At 44.4% G+C, this 15445-nt stretch overlaps 1 protein-coding gene across 1 annotated transcript in view; it reads right to left on the bottom strand.

Annotated features, from left to right (window-relative positions):
* The window catches only part of LOC139273975 (uncharacterized), an 81072-nt gene that overhangs the window by 6011 nt on the left and 59616 nt on the right, over nt 1-15445 (bottom strand). The window lies entirely within an intron of this gene.

The raw sequence follows: 15445 nt of genomic DNA, 5'->3' as shown, positions 1-15445 counted from the left end.
TCGACCTCCTTCATTCTCTGGTTCACAACGACACATTCCAAGTAAGCACAAGACACTCGATGAAGGAGTGTGCAGAACAGACTTTATTGATAAAATATATAGGTGATCGGCCCAACTAGACAAAGGGATCGGCTTTTGGTTTCTAGTTCTATCTTCTGAGCACTCTGAATAACTGTTGAAAACCATGCTCCTTTATAGACCATGTTTTGAATAGATCAAAGGTACATGTCACAGAAAAGACCTCATGACATCTCTATAACTGAATCCTTTGAAGGCAGTCTATCCATGTCTGAGTGGCCCCCGGCCTGCGAGCACTATTGGAGCTGGCCGGGGTGTGGAAGGAGCAGTGTGGCGGCATACCTCTCCAGGGAGCAGCACGTGCTGGAGCAGGAGAGCAGCGGCACTGAAAAGGGACATCACCAAGGTCCAGGTCAGTGATTGGAACGTGGGCAGGTACTGCAGGAGCGGCGAGGTCAGGGCGAAGGAGCGGCGAGGGCCCAGGGGCAGCACGGGCCCAGCCCACACTGCGATATGTGTGCGCACTAGGTCCGTGCAGCAGAGCTGGTCTCCAGTCATCTTGGGTAATCCTTGCCACTGGACCAAGACCTCGCTCTTTCAAGCCCGTGTGGTGGCTGGTGTGCAACGGTCACCACATAAAAAAATCCATCTTCTACCCTCCAAGATTTAATTCGGACCTGGAATTTTAGGTCCTTCATTGAAACACCTGTGAACTTTTTGACGTGGAAGCAAGTCATCCTCGATTCGAGGGACTGCCGATGATTCATGTAAACAGTCGCAGATGTTTACCCCAAAACTACTTGCCTCAAACAAGACAACTGTTCTCAAACCCTTTGAAGAATAGTCTTTATTCATCATTGTGTTTCTATATGATAGCTAATGGAGCCCTCTACCGATGTTTATTACTCTAGCCACTAAAGTTACCCTTTAATCACTCATGGCTGTCATCACTACTGTCACTTATTTCCTTGCACAAGTATTTCTCGAAGATAACACTGAGAAACTAAAGTAGAAGAGAAGCCATGCTGTCCACTCACGGCACTTCGAAGCAACTCAGTTTTACTGGAAAGCTTGTTTTGGGGGGTTATTCTCATTGATATTAATGGGAATTCGCACAAACGGAGCTCCCATTATTATCACTGAGAATACGAGATCGTGATTGGTGGTTCAAGCCCACTTGATTGCAATATAGATGTTTGTACATGGAAGACAGATCCCCGCACGCTGCGCAGTGAATAAAGGCCTCAGTCCGCAATCCTACTTTCTCCAGGACCAACAGGTAGCTTCGTAGATTTTTTTCGGGTCGGATGCGTTCGTATGAAGCAAGCCTCTGATGACAATTTCCCCCCCACAGAATCATAGAGATTTATGGCACAGAAGGAGTCCGTTAAACCCATCGTGTCTGTGCCGAAAAAGAGCCACTTCAAGGGCACATCCAAGTACTTTTTAAATGTGGTGAGGGTTTCTGCCTCTACCACCCTTTTTCAGGGAGTGAGTTCCAGACCCCCACCACCCTCTGATTGAAAACATTACTCCTCAACTCCCCTCTAATCCTTCTACCAATTACTTTAAACCTATGCTCCCTGATTATTGATCCCTTTGCTAAGGGAAATAGGTCCGTCCTATCCTCTGTATCTAGGCCCCTTGTCATTTTATACACCTCAATTAGGTCTCCCCTCAGCCTCCACTTTTCCAAAGAAAACAACCCCAGCCTATACAATTTGGATGAGCAGAAATTTTCTCCAATTAAATACTGGGAAGACCAAAGTAATTGGGGCCGAAATTTGGTGTCGCCCATTTAGAGGTGGTAACATCGCCTGGTCGGTAATTTTATCGCAAGTCAGTAATTACCACTGCCAACCGCGAAATTCAGTTTTACCACGTAAAGAGGGGATTGGAGTGGCAAATCAGGCATTACACGCGACTCTCGAGGTGCCAAATGGCGGTAAGTGGGGCGGAAAGTTCAGAAAGGTAATCAACATTTGTAACTGCGCAACAGATATGCTGGTGCCATCGGGATTCAATTGAGGCGATGATATGACGCCACACTGCCTCATGCTTATCGTCGCTGCCTGTGCATTCTTACTAAGAGGGAGAAGATGGCAGAGGCGAGAGGTCGTCAGCGTGCACACCGATTCACCGGCACCACCGTGGAGCCTGTCCTCGACACAGTGGAGAGGCAGCGGGAATTGTTGTGGTCAGATACTGGCAGGAGGTCTCAGCCATAGACATTTCACCGATTATGGAGGGAGGTGGCACAGAATGTGTCAGTGAGGAACACGGTGCCCAGCACAGCCACGCAATGTAGAGAAAAGTTCAATGACCTGACGAGCATCATCAGGGTGGGTACCCTTTACATTAACCTTAGCACGCCATGCACTGAGCACAATGTATAGTGTGTGCAGTCTCACCTCAATCAGTATGCGTAGGACCCTATTCTCTTTGTTAGTGCAAAGTTCGCGTTTGCAGCCTCAGCCACACCCTTGAGGTCATCCAAAATTCAGCAGCCCATGTCCTAACTCGCACCAAGTCTCACTCACTCATCATCCCTATGCTTGCTGACGTACATTAGCTGTCAGTTAAGCAATGCCTCGTTTTCAAAATTCTCATCCTTGTTTACAAATCCCTCCATGGCTTCGTCCCTCCCTATCTCTGTAACCTCTTTCAGCCTCACAACCCTTGAGAATCAGAAGCCCTCAGATTCTGCCCTCTTGAGAATCTGTGATTATAATCACTCAACCATTGGTGGCCGTGCCTTCAGCTGTCTAGGCCCTAAGCTCTGGAACTCCCTGTCGAAACCTCTCCACCTCCCTACCTCTCTTTACTCCTTTAGGACACTCCTTAAAACCTCCTTCTTTGACCAAGCTTTTGGTCATCTGCCATAATTTCTTCTTATGTGGCTCGGTGTCAAATATTTGTCTTATAACACTCCTGTGAAGCACCTTGGGACATTTTACTATGTTAAAGGCACTATACAAATAAAAGTTGTTGCTGTTGTTGTTGTTCCTCATAGCTACAATTCTCCAGTCCAGGCAACATCCTCGTAAATCTCCTCTGTACCCTCTCTAGTGCAATCACATCTTTCCTTTAATGTGGTGACCAGAACTGCATGCAGTACTCTAGCTGTGGCCTAACTAGTGTTCTATACAGTTCAAGCATAACCTCCCTGCTCTTGTATTCCATGCCTTGTCTAACAATAACAAAAGTATCCCGTATGCCTTCTTAACCATCTTATCTACCTGTCGTACTACCTTCCCTTCAGAAATCTGTGGACATGCACTCTAAGGTCCCTCTGTTCTGCTACACTTCTCAGTATCCTACCATTTATTGTGTATTCCCTTGCCAAATGAATTACCTCACACTTCACTGGATTTGCCACTTTTCTTCGCAGCTGACCAGTCCATATATATCTCCCTGCAATCTATAGCTTTTTTCTTCATTGTCAACCAATAGCCAATTTTTGCATGATCTGCAAATTTCTTAATCATTCTAAATGATTGATACAAACCATAAAAAGCAAGGGACCGAATATTGAACCCTGCAGAACTCCACTAGAAACAGCTTTCCAGTCACAAAACCACCCTTCGACCATTACCTTTTGCTTTCTGCCACTGAGCCAATTTTGGTTCCAACTTGTCACTTTCCGTGGATCCCATGGGCTTTTACTTTACCAGTCAGACATGTCGGACCTTGTCAAAAGCCTTGCTAAAATCCATGTAGATTACATCAAATGTGCTACCATCATCAACCCTCCTCGTTACCACCTCAAAAAATTCAATCAAGTTAGTCAAACACGACCTTCCCTTAACAAATCCATGCTTACTGTCCTTGATTAATCCGTGCTTTTCCAAATGACGATTAATACAGTCCCTCAGAATTTTTTCCAACAATTTTCCCTCCACCGAGATTAGGCTGGCTGACCTCTAATTATCTGGTCTATCCCTTTCTCCCTTTATAAACAACGGTACAACGTCAGCAGTCCCCAGTCCTCTAGAACCACACCTGTAGCCAGAGAGGATTGGTAAATAATGGTCAGAGCCTGTGCTATTTCCTCCCTTGCTTCTCTTAACAACCTGGGATACATTTCATCAAGGCCTGGCAATTTATTTACTTTCAAAAATGCTAAACACCTTAATATTTCTTCTCTCACTATGTTTATCTCATCTAATATTTCACATTCCTCCTCCTTAACTACAATATCTGCATCGACCCTCTCTTTTGTGAAGACAGATGCAAACTATTCATTGAGAATTATAACTACATCTTCCACCTCCACACACAGGTTACCTTTTTGGTCTCTAATAGGCCATAATCTTTCTTTAGTTATCCTCTTGCTCTTTAGATATTTATAAAACATCTTTGAATTTTCCTTGATTTTACTTGTCAATATTTTTTCATGCCATCTCTTTGCTTTCCTAATTTCCTTTTTAATTTCACGCCTACACTTTCTATATTCCTAACATAGAAACATAGAAAATAGGTGCAGGAGTAGGCCATTCGACCCTTCCAGCCTGCACCACCATTCAATAAGATCATGGCTGATCACTCCCTCAGTACCCCTTTGCTGCTTTGTCTTCATACTCCTTGATCCTTTAGCCATAAGGGCCATATCTAACTCCCTCTTGAATATATCCAATGAACTGGCATCAACAACTCTCTGCGGTAGGGAATTCCACAGGTCAACAACTCTCTGAGTGAAGAAGTTTCTCCTCATCTCGGTCCTAAATGGCTTACCCCTTATCCTTAGACTGTGTCCCCTGGTTCTGGACTTCCCCAACATTGGAAACATTCTTCCTGCATCTAACCTGTCCAGTCCCATCAGAATTTTATATGTTTCTATGAGATCCCCTCTCATCCTTCTAAACTCCAGTGAATACAGGCCCAGTCGATCTAGTCTCTCCTCATATGTCAGTCCTGCCATTCCGGGAATCAGTCTGGTGAACCTTCGCTGCACTTCCTCAATAGCAAGAACATCCTTCCTCAGATTAGGAGACCAAAACTGAACACAATATTCCAGCTGAGGCCTCACCAAGGCCCTGTACAACTGCACTAAGACCTCCCTACTCCTATACTCAAATCCCCTAGCTATGAAGGCCAACATGCCATTTGCCTTCTTCACTGCCTGCTGTACCTGCATGCCAACTTTCAATAACGATGTACCATGACACCCATGTCTTGTTGCACCTCCCCTTTTCCTAATCTGCTGGCATTCAGATAATATTCTGCCTTTGTGTTTTTGCCACCAAAGTGGTTAACCTCACATTTATCCACATTATCCACATTTATCTGCAGCTGCTACACGTTTGCCCACTCACCTAACCTGTCCAAGTCCCCCTGCAGCCTTTTAACGTCCTCCTCACAGCTCACACCGCCACCTTAGCGTCATCTGCAAACTTGGGGATATTACACTCAATTCCCTCATCAAAATCATTAATGTTATTGTAAATAGCTGGGGTCCCAGCACTGAGCCCTGCGGCAACCCCTAGTCACTGCCTGCCATTCTGAAAAAAGACCTGTTTATCCCAACTCTCTGCTTCCTGTCTGCCAACCAGTTCTCTATCCACATCAGTACATTACCCCCAATACCATGTGCTTTAATTTTGCACATCAATCTCTTGTGTGGGATCTTGTCAAAAGCCTTTTGAAAGTCCAAGTACACCACATCAACTGGTTCTCCCTTGTCCACTCTACCAGTTACATCCTCAAAAAATTCTAGAAGATTTGTCAAGCAGGATTTCCCCTTCATAAATCCATGCTGACTTGGACCGATCCCCCGTCACTGCTTTCCAAATGCGCTGCTATTTTTAGGCTTTCTGCAATATGCTTTCCTCTCGGCTTTCTGCAGTATTTAGCTCTCGGTAGCTGACATAAGCTTCCCTTTTTTGCCTTACCCTACCCTGTATGCCCCTTGACATTCAGGGGGCTCTAGATTTGTTAGTCTCACCCTATTTCTTTATGGGAAAATATTTGCTCTGTACTCTCACTACCTCCTCCTTGAAATCCTCCCACTGCTCTGATACTGATTTACCTTCAAGTCGCTGTTTTCAGTCCACTTTGGCTAAATCACATCTTAGCTTAGTAACATTAGCCTTTTCCCAATTGAGATATTTTACTCCTGATCTAGCTTTGTCCTTTTCCATAACTATGCAAAATCTAACTGACTTATGATCACTACCACCAAAATGGTCTCCCACTGATACCCCTTCCACCTGCCCAGCTTCATTCCCTAAAACTAAGTCCTGAACCGCCCCCTCTCTTGTTGGGATTGTGCCCTCTCTACCTATTACACTGTTTCTATCCCAGTTAATGTTAGGGTTGGGGAGACTAGAACTCGGGGGCATAATATTAGAATAAGCGGCCGCTCATTTAAAACTGAGATGAGGAGGAATTTCTTCTCTCAGAGGTTTGTAAATCTGTGGAATTCACTGCCTCGGAGAGCTGTGGAAGCTGGGTCAGTGAATAAATTTAAGACAAAGATAGACAGTTTCTTAACCGATAAAGGAATAAGGGGTTATGGGGAACGGGCAGGGAAATGGACCTAAATCCATGATTGGATCAGCCATAATTGTATTAAATGATGAAGCAGGCTCGAGGGGCCATATGGCCTCCTCCTGCTCCTATTTCTAATGCTCTTATGTTCTTATGGTAGTTGAAATCCCTTACTATTGCTTCCTTATTGATCTTGCACTTCTCAGAAATGTGCCTACATATTTTTTCTTCTATTTCCCTCTGATTGTTTGGGGGTCTACAGTACACTCCCAGCAGTGTAATTGTCCTTTTTTTGTTCTTCAGTTCAACCCATATGGCCTCATTTGAAGATCCGTCTCACATATCATCCCTCCTCACAGCTTTAATTATTTTTTTAATCAATGCTGTGAACCCCACTCCTGGAGGATGAGACCGGGGAATTAGTGATGGGGAACATGGAGATGGCAGAAAGTCTGAGCAAATATTTTGTATCAGTCTTTATGGTAGAGGATACTAACAATATTCCAACAGTGGATAGTCAAGGGGCTATGGGGGGGGGGGGAGAAACTTAACACAATCACAATCACTAAGGAGGTGGTACTCAGTAAGATAATGGGACTAAAGGCAGATAAATCCCCTGAACCTGATGGCTGGCATCGTAGGGTCTTAAGAGAAGTAACGGCAGGGATAGTGGATGCATTGGTCGTAATTTACCAAAATTCCATGGATTCTGGGGAGCTCCCAACAGATTGGAAAACTGCAAATGTAACACCCCTATTTAAAAAAGGAGGCAGACAAAAAGCAGGAAAATATCGACCAGTTAGCCTAACATCTGTGGTTGGGAAGATGTTGGAGTCCATTGTTAAAGAAGCAGTAGCAGGACATTTGGAAAAGCAAAGTTCGGTCAGGCGGAGTCAGCATGGATTTATGAAGGGGAAGTCATGTTTGACAAATTTGCTAGAACTCTTTGAGGAAGTAACAAACAGGGTGGATAAAGGGGAACCAGTGGGCGTGGTGTATTTGGACTTCCAGAAGGCACTTGACAAGGTGCCACATAAAATGTTATTGCTCAAGATAAAAGTTCACGGGGTTGGGGGTAATATATTAGCTGGGACATTGAATAAATTTAAGACAGAAATAGACAGTTTCTTAAATGATAAGGGGATCAGGGGTTATGGAGAGCAGGCAAGGAAGTGGACCTGAGTCCATGATCGGACCAGCCATGATCGTATTAAATGGCGAAGCAAGCTTGAGGGGCTATATGGCCTACTCCTGCTCCTATTTTTTATGTTCTTATGTTCTCCTTGTTTATCCCTGTCTCTAGCTCATCTGAAAACCCTGTAAACCAAGAATGTTGAGCTACCATTTCTGCCCTTCTTTCAGCCATGCCCAACATCCTGTTTTCAGTAAGTATAAATTAACTATAAATAACTTCCCTGCCAAGCAACAGTGACGACATATCAAGAAGCTTTCATTGGCTGTAATGCACTTTGGAACATCCCGAAGATGTGAAAGGCTCTATATAAATGAAAACAAAAGCAAAATACTGAAGATGCTGGAATCTGAAATAAAAACAGAAAATGCTGGAAACACTCAGCAGTTCAGGAAGCATCCGTGGAGAGAGAAACAGAGTTAATGTTTCAGGTCGATGACTTTTTGTCAGAACTGGAAAAAGTTAGAGATGTAACAGATTTTAAACCAGTAGGGGTAGGGAAAGGGAGGAGGGGAGGAAAGAACAAAAGCAAAGTTTGGATGGAACAACAACAACAACTTATATTTATACAGCGCCTTTAACCTAGTAAAATGTCCCAAGGCGCTTAGGAAAGCAGAAGAGATTTAGAGACATAAGGGATGATGGTGCAAGGCAAAAGGATATGGATGAAGTTATTTATTTCTTTTCCTTGATAATATGTTATGAAACAAATGGATTTGCATTTGTATGTTCATAAGAAAGTCCTCTAGCCACTATTTTACAAAAGATAATTTGGCAGAACCACTTTACTTTGAATTTACAGCACAGCAACAGGCCATTTGGCCCAACGCGAGCTGACTCCACTTCCGTCTTCATCTACTCCATCTCAAACCATCAGCATATCCTCCTATTCCTTTCTCCCTCATGTACTTATCGAGCTTCCCCTTAAACACATCTATTCTATTTGTCTGAATTACTCCCTGAGGTAGTGCATTCTACATTCTAACAAATCTCTAGATAAACAAGTTTCTCCTGAATTCCCTATTGGATTTATTAGTGACTATATTTTATTTATTTTGGAAGTCTCTGAAGGAGGGCAGGTATCACTACTGCTCTGCACGCCATAATCTTGGTGATTTCACCACTATACCCTTTTTATAATATGGAGACCAGAACTGTGCACAGTATTTACAGTCTAGCAATGGTTCTACACAAGTTTAATGTATTTCCTGATAGTTATAAAGGCATAGGTTGACACATATGCATGTTAATATTGCACTGCACCACTTCTCCCCACAGGAAAGATTTGTTGACTCCTCAGCAAAGCTCCCATACTTGTTTTTTTGTTCGGCTGTGAGATTTTTTGACAGCAACCAGCAAGATCTTTGAAGCTGCCTGGGAATATAATGAAACATTTTAATTAATCAACCAGTCAGAGGCAGCAAAACCTGGTATCAACACAGATTAGTGCAGCATAATCCAGCCAGCAGGAGATTATAAAATTTACAGAGATGGCAGATAAGGGAAATCTCATTTTATTGTTCAATATGATTTTTTATAAATGGCTCCCAGAGGTCCGGTGGTATTATAACATTCTCCCTGCTCGGAGCGTTTAAAACTGACAAAAAGATGAGAATATAATTTCATTTTTTTTTTCACTCTGATTTTCTTTTTGATTCCTTTAGCTATTTAAGGGAATTCTGTTTGGAATGCATTACCAAAGTAGAGGCATGATTAGACACGTTGTGAGGGCAAATTTTCCCCTCTGTGTTGTACCCGTGGAACGCTCAGATCCCAGGCGGAAAAAAAATACTGCCCTGGAATGTTTGCCCATTCCAGGCTGGGCAGCATCAGGCCCTCGCTTCCTACAATGTCTGCACGCATCTGGGGCACCCCAACAAGCTGGCAGTGCCCAGAAACAGCACCGCCCTCACCCTGCCCCCACCCCGGCAGAAGCAGCAGCACCACCCCAACCACTAACATCTCCACCCCACACGGCCTCCAGCCCACCAGCCCCCCACCCCCCCACCTCCCCCACGCCCACCCACTTCCATCAAACCAAAGTCTGGCTGAAGGCAAGTCTTCGTTGTTCTTCCACAGCTTGAATCTTCGGGTCTTGCCTTTGTCAGAGGCTGATGGCCAGGTGTATGGGGGTCCGGGCCTTTCGGACATACAGCTGGAGGAGAGAAAGACCGTGGCAAAAGATCTAAGCTCCAAAACCTTGGAGCTTTCATGTAGTTAATTAATTTATCTTTAAATGGCTCAGTGGGTAGCACCCTTGCTTCTGAGTCAGAAGGTTATGAGTTCATAATCCCACTCCAGAGACTTGAGCACATAATCTAGGCTCACATTCCAGTGCAGTGCTATTGGAGGTGTCTTTCGGATGAGACATTAAACCCAGGCCCTGTCTGCCTTTTTAGGCGGATGTAAAAGATCCTATGGCATTATTTCAAAAAAGAGCAGGGGGGTTCTCCCTATATTTATATAGCGCCTTTCACAACCACCGGATGTCTCAAAGCACTTTACAGCCAATAAAGTTCTATTTTCAAGTGTAGTCACTTGTAATGTAGGAAACGCAGCAGTCAATTTGCCTACACAGCAAGGTCCCACAAACAGCAATGTGATAATGACCCAGATAATCTGTTTTTTGGGTATGTTGATTGAGGGATAAGTATTGGCCAGGACACCAGGGCAAACTCCACAGCTCCTCTTCTAAATAGTGCCATGGGATCTTTTACATCTAACTGAGGGAGCAGGCAGTGCTTCGGTTTAAAATCTAATCCAAAAGACAGCACCTCCAACAGTGCAGCACTCCCTCAACACTGCACTGGAGTGTCAGCCTACATGTATGTGCTCAAGTTCCTGGAGTGGGACTTGAACTCACAACTTTCTGACTTAGAGGCAAGTGCGCTACCCACTGAGCCACAGCTGACAATAAGAAACAAACGCAAGATATAGTTGTCCCGAAAATAAACCGGCAGAAGCGATGCACAGGAATCCCTTTTGGACGAAGCTCTAGAATTTCACCAGAGGCGGTGCAATACACCGTGCTGCCATTGCTTTCAGTTGTGCTGGAGTGAGACAGTGAACCTACAACCTTCTGACTCAGAGGTGAAGCTGATACGCACTGAGCCAGGGTTGTCCTGGCCAACATGTCTCCCTCAACCAACACCACTTATCAGATTATCTAGTCATTACAACATTACTGTTTGTGGGAGCTTGCTGTGCGTACTTTGGCTGCCGCGTTTCCCACATTACAACATTGACTACACTTCAAAAGCCACTTGATTGGCTGTAAAGTGCTTTGGGACATCCTGAGGTTGCAAAAGGCGAAAGTCTTCCTTTGAACTGAGATATTTGCGTAAATGGATGTGTTTATAACACCTTTAAGCAGATTTCATCGTGTTTGGAAATGTTTGCTGAACAACTGTGAGTTAATCACTATTTCACACAGCACTTCAAATTTAATGCAGCAAGAGACTTCACAGGAAAGATATTATTGCCTTGTAATAAATAATTTAATTGCCGCCTCCAGTCTCTGAGCTTTATTCAAGGGGGACACAGGAGCTCTGATTTCATCCTGGCTGCCCGAGACAGCACTGCAATATAATGAATCAGTTCATAGGCCTCACAGGCACTGAGACTCATCTGTGGGTGGTGGTGGGGTGGGCCGGGGGGGGGGTGGGGGGGAGCGGGGTTTGGAGGGGACAGGGTTCCTTGTGCGTTTCTCAAGCCAATGTTGCCAGAATTGGCAAAGGGTAAATGACAAGCCGTGCTTGGTGCTGAGTTCACTGACATATTCTGGCTGCTGATGGACCTGGCCACCGTATACAGGCCAACAGTGGAATTTTAGCGTCATTGGCCTGTGAAGTTGCTAATTGGTTGGATGTATTCCTGGAGGTTTCATCACATGACCTCCTGCCTCCAATTGCCCCGGCCCAACGACATTGGTCGCCCAACATGTTAATTATTGTGGCACATCGCCTTCCCACGACCAATTGGGAAAAGAACAAGTGTCTTTGTTACCTGACTCATGGAATCATAGAATGGTTACAGCACAGAAGGAGGCCATTCAGCCCGTCGAGCCTATGCCAGCACTCAGCAAGAGCACTTCAACTAATTTCACTCCCCTGCCCTTGCCCCGTAGCGCTTCAAATTTTTTTCCTTCAGGTACTTATCCAATTAACTTTTGAAAGCCACAATTGAATCTGCCTCCACCACCCTTTCAGGCAGTGCTTTACAGATCCTAACCACTCGCTGTATAAAAATGTTTTTCCTGATGTCGCCTTTGGTTATTCTGCCAAGCATCTTAAACCTGTGGCCTCTGCTTCTCGACCCTTCTGCCAATGGAAACAGTTTCTCTCTATCTACTCTATCTAGACCCCTCATAATTCTGAACACCTCTATCAAATCTCCTCTCAACCTTCTCTGCTCTAAGGAGAACAACCCCAACTTCTCCAGTCTATCCACGTAGCTGAAGTCCCTAATCCCTGGAACCATTCTCCTAAATCTTTTCTGCGCCCTCTCTAAGGCCTTCACATCCTTCCTAAAGTGCGGTGCTCAGAATTGGACACAAATCTCCAGTTGAGGCCAAACCAGTGTTTATTAAAGGTTTTGACTCTCAGTTAAGCAGCCTTTTGTCCCCATTGCTAATATTTTTATAACTAACAAGGAAATTGTCTTTTTAATTTGTTTTTTAATGCCCTGATGATTTTTGTCCAAGGTTTTTCTTGCAGCAGTGTTCTGGAGATGAATCTTCAATTCCTGGAGATGCTAAGTGGATCCTAGTGGATTGGCAATCCTACTGGCCTGAAGGATCACTTACGGTCTATCAATGAGGCTGTGGACATAACTAGGCCCTTGACATAACCCGGCCCTTGACATAACCCACAAGGGATAAGAACATAAGAACATGAACATAAGAAATAGGAGCAGGAGTAGGCCACCTGGCCCCTCGAGCCTGCTCCGCCATTCAATAAGATCATGGCTGATCTGATCATGGACTCAGCTCCACTTCCCTGCCCGCTCCCCGTAACCTTTTATTCCCTTATCACTAAAAAATCTGTCTATCTCCGCCTAAAATATATTCAATAACCCAGCCTCCACAGCTCTCTTGGGCAGAGAATTCCATTGATTTACAACCCTCTGAGAGAAGAAATTCCTCCTCATCTCAGTTTAAAATGGGCGGCCCCTTATTCTGAGCCAGAGGGCTAGAATTTCCTAACAGCCCAAGTGCCCGATTGCCGCCCAAAAGACCGCTGAGATTTCCAAGATTATCGCCAGCAAAAACTTCTCCAAAAAAAGAAAAAAATCAGCCCAGCGTAAAAAATAGTCGTTGCACCCCGATTCTGAGCGAAAAAGTGGAATTTAGGGTCGATTGGGCGCTTCCTAAAGAAAATGGGCGATAACTAAAAAAATTCACTAAAAATTTACCCTGAGGCTATGGGTTGGGCCTAGGAGGAGAAAAACACTACAAATATTTTTTCAAAAAACAGAATATAAGAAATCATAAAAACATTCTCACGACCCTTTTAACCTCAATCACCACAACAGAATTTTAAAATAATGAGTAAAAAAACAATTACCATCCTTTTTCTTGCAGGGATACTCACCCACCGCCCAGCTCCGCTGATCCTCATGGGCGTTTTTTTTTATACTTACCTACGGGTCACCGCTGAGCCAAAGATCGCGCCAGGGCGATCTGTATACGGTGCACACTGGCGGTCTGCACCTCAGCAGTACCTCGAAACCGCCGGCGTAACTAAGCTGGGCAATTTCTCGCCGACCTGGTTATCGCCCACAATGGCCAATGCCACCCTGAAACCGGGCGCAATTTCTAGCCCAGGGTCCCCTAGATTTAGTTTCCCCTATGAGTGGAAATATCCTCTCTATCCACCTTGTCGAGCCCCCTCATTATCTTCTCTGTTTCGATAAGACCACCGCTCATTCTTCTGAACTTCAATGTGTATAGGCCCAACCTACTCAACCTATCTTCATAAGTCAATCCACTCATCTCCAGAATCAACCTAGTGAACCTTCTCTAAACAGCGTCCAATGCAACTATATCCTTCCTTAAGTTAAGGGCCCAGAAGAGGCGTGGGCCCAGGGGCAGCACGGGCCAGCCCACACTGCGATATGTGTGCGCACTAGGTCCACGCAGCAGAGCTGGTCTCCAGTCGTCTTGGGTAATCCTTGCCACTGGACCAAGACCTAGCTCTGTCAAGCCCGTGTGGTGGCTGGTGTGCAACGGCCACCACACATTAAAAAAATCCACGCACAGACATCTTCCACCCTTCAATATGTAGTTTGGGAACTGGAACATTAGGTCCTTCATTGAAACACCTGTGAACTCATCCTTTTTGGTGTGGAAGCAGGTCATCTTCGCTTCGAGGGACTGCCTAAGAAGAAGAAGACCCTTCCTTAAATACGGACATCAAAGCTGCATGTCGTACTCCAGGTGTGGCCTCACCAATACCCTGTACAGTTGTAGCAGGACTTTTCTGCTTTTATACTCTATCCCCCTTGCAATAAAGGCCAACATTCCATTTGCCTTCTTGATCACTTGCTGTACCTGCATACTAACATTCTGTGTTTCATACACAAGGACCCCCAGGTCCCTCTGTACTGCAGCACTTTGCAATGTTTCTCCATTTAAATTATAATTTGCTTTTCTATTTTTTTTTGCCAAAGTGGATAACCTCACATTTTCTCACATTGTACTCCATCTGCCAAAATGACGGCACATTTTTCTTAAAAAAACACCTGATTTGCTAACCTTGCAAATAAATCGTTTTTCACAATTTGTGCTGCTTGGATGACAAGGTGACACTGGCCTTTATTAAATTATTCATTCCTGGGATGTGGGCATCACTGGCAACATCAGCATTTATTGCCCATTCCTAATTGCCCTTGAGAAGGTGGCGGTGAGCCGGCCTCTTGAACCGCTGCAGTTCGTGTGGTGAAGGTGCTCCCATAGTGCTGTTAGGGAGGGAGTCCCAGGATTTTGAGCCACAACGATGAAAGAATGCCGATATATTTCTCAGTCAGGATGGCTTGTGACTTGGATGGGAATGCGAAGGTGATGGAGCTCCCTTGTCCTTCGAGGTGGTAGAGCTCACTGATTTGGGAGATGGTGCCGAAGAAATTACTTATTGGCCATTGTTTAGTTTTATGGCTTTCATTTTGTCTCGATGCTGGCCTTGAGTTTAAAGGTCCTTTTGACATGTGATGTCGGTCGGCAGACTGAAAACTATCAAAAATCTGGGGGGGGGAGGCAGGGGGAGGGGAGTGCATGTAGATATTCCACATTGGGTGCAATCAGGAAATTGTGCCCAAAATGCACTGGCAATTGCGCTGGTTAGGATAAAAGTAATGTTTCTGCTAAAAGACATTTGCATAATCTCAAAAGTAATATCTTCCATGAATCAGTGCATTTGGGTGGCTTAATAAAATGCAATCATTTCTTTCTTTTCTTTCCATTAAAAAGTATTCCTTGATGTATTTAAGAGTGGTATAGCTTTATTAATACAGCTGAAAATGGAACTAGCACAAAAAACTAAGCATCGTTGGGAAGAGTGTTCAATCACCACCTGTGAGTAACCTGATTTTCAATCATGGAAAATGAATTAAAAACAATGATACCGAACCATTTCATATGTCTTTGGTGTGTACTAGTCAGTTTCTTGGTAAATTAAATTAAATATTTTCTGATACGTGAAAACTTTTAAACATGCCAACTAGTGGCTGGGCGCTTCAGAAAATGAGCCC

Source organism: Pristiophorus japonicus, chromosome 1, assembly GCF_044704955.1.
Source record: "Pristiophorus japonicus isolate sPriJap1 chromosome 1, sPriJap1.hap1, whole genome shotgun sequence".
NCBI lineage: Eukaryota > Metazoa > Chordata > Chondrichthyes > Pristiophoridae > Pristiophorus > Pristiophorus japonicus.
This window is presented reverse-complemented; position numbering and strand designations above follow the sequence as displayed.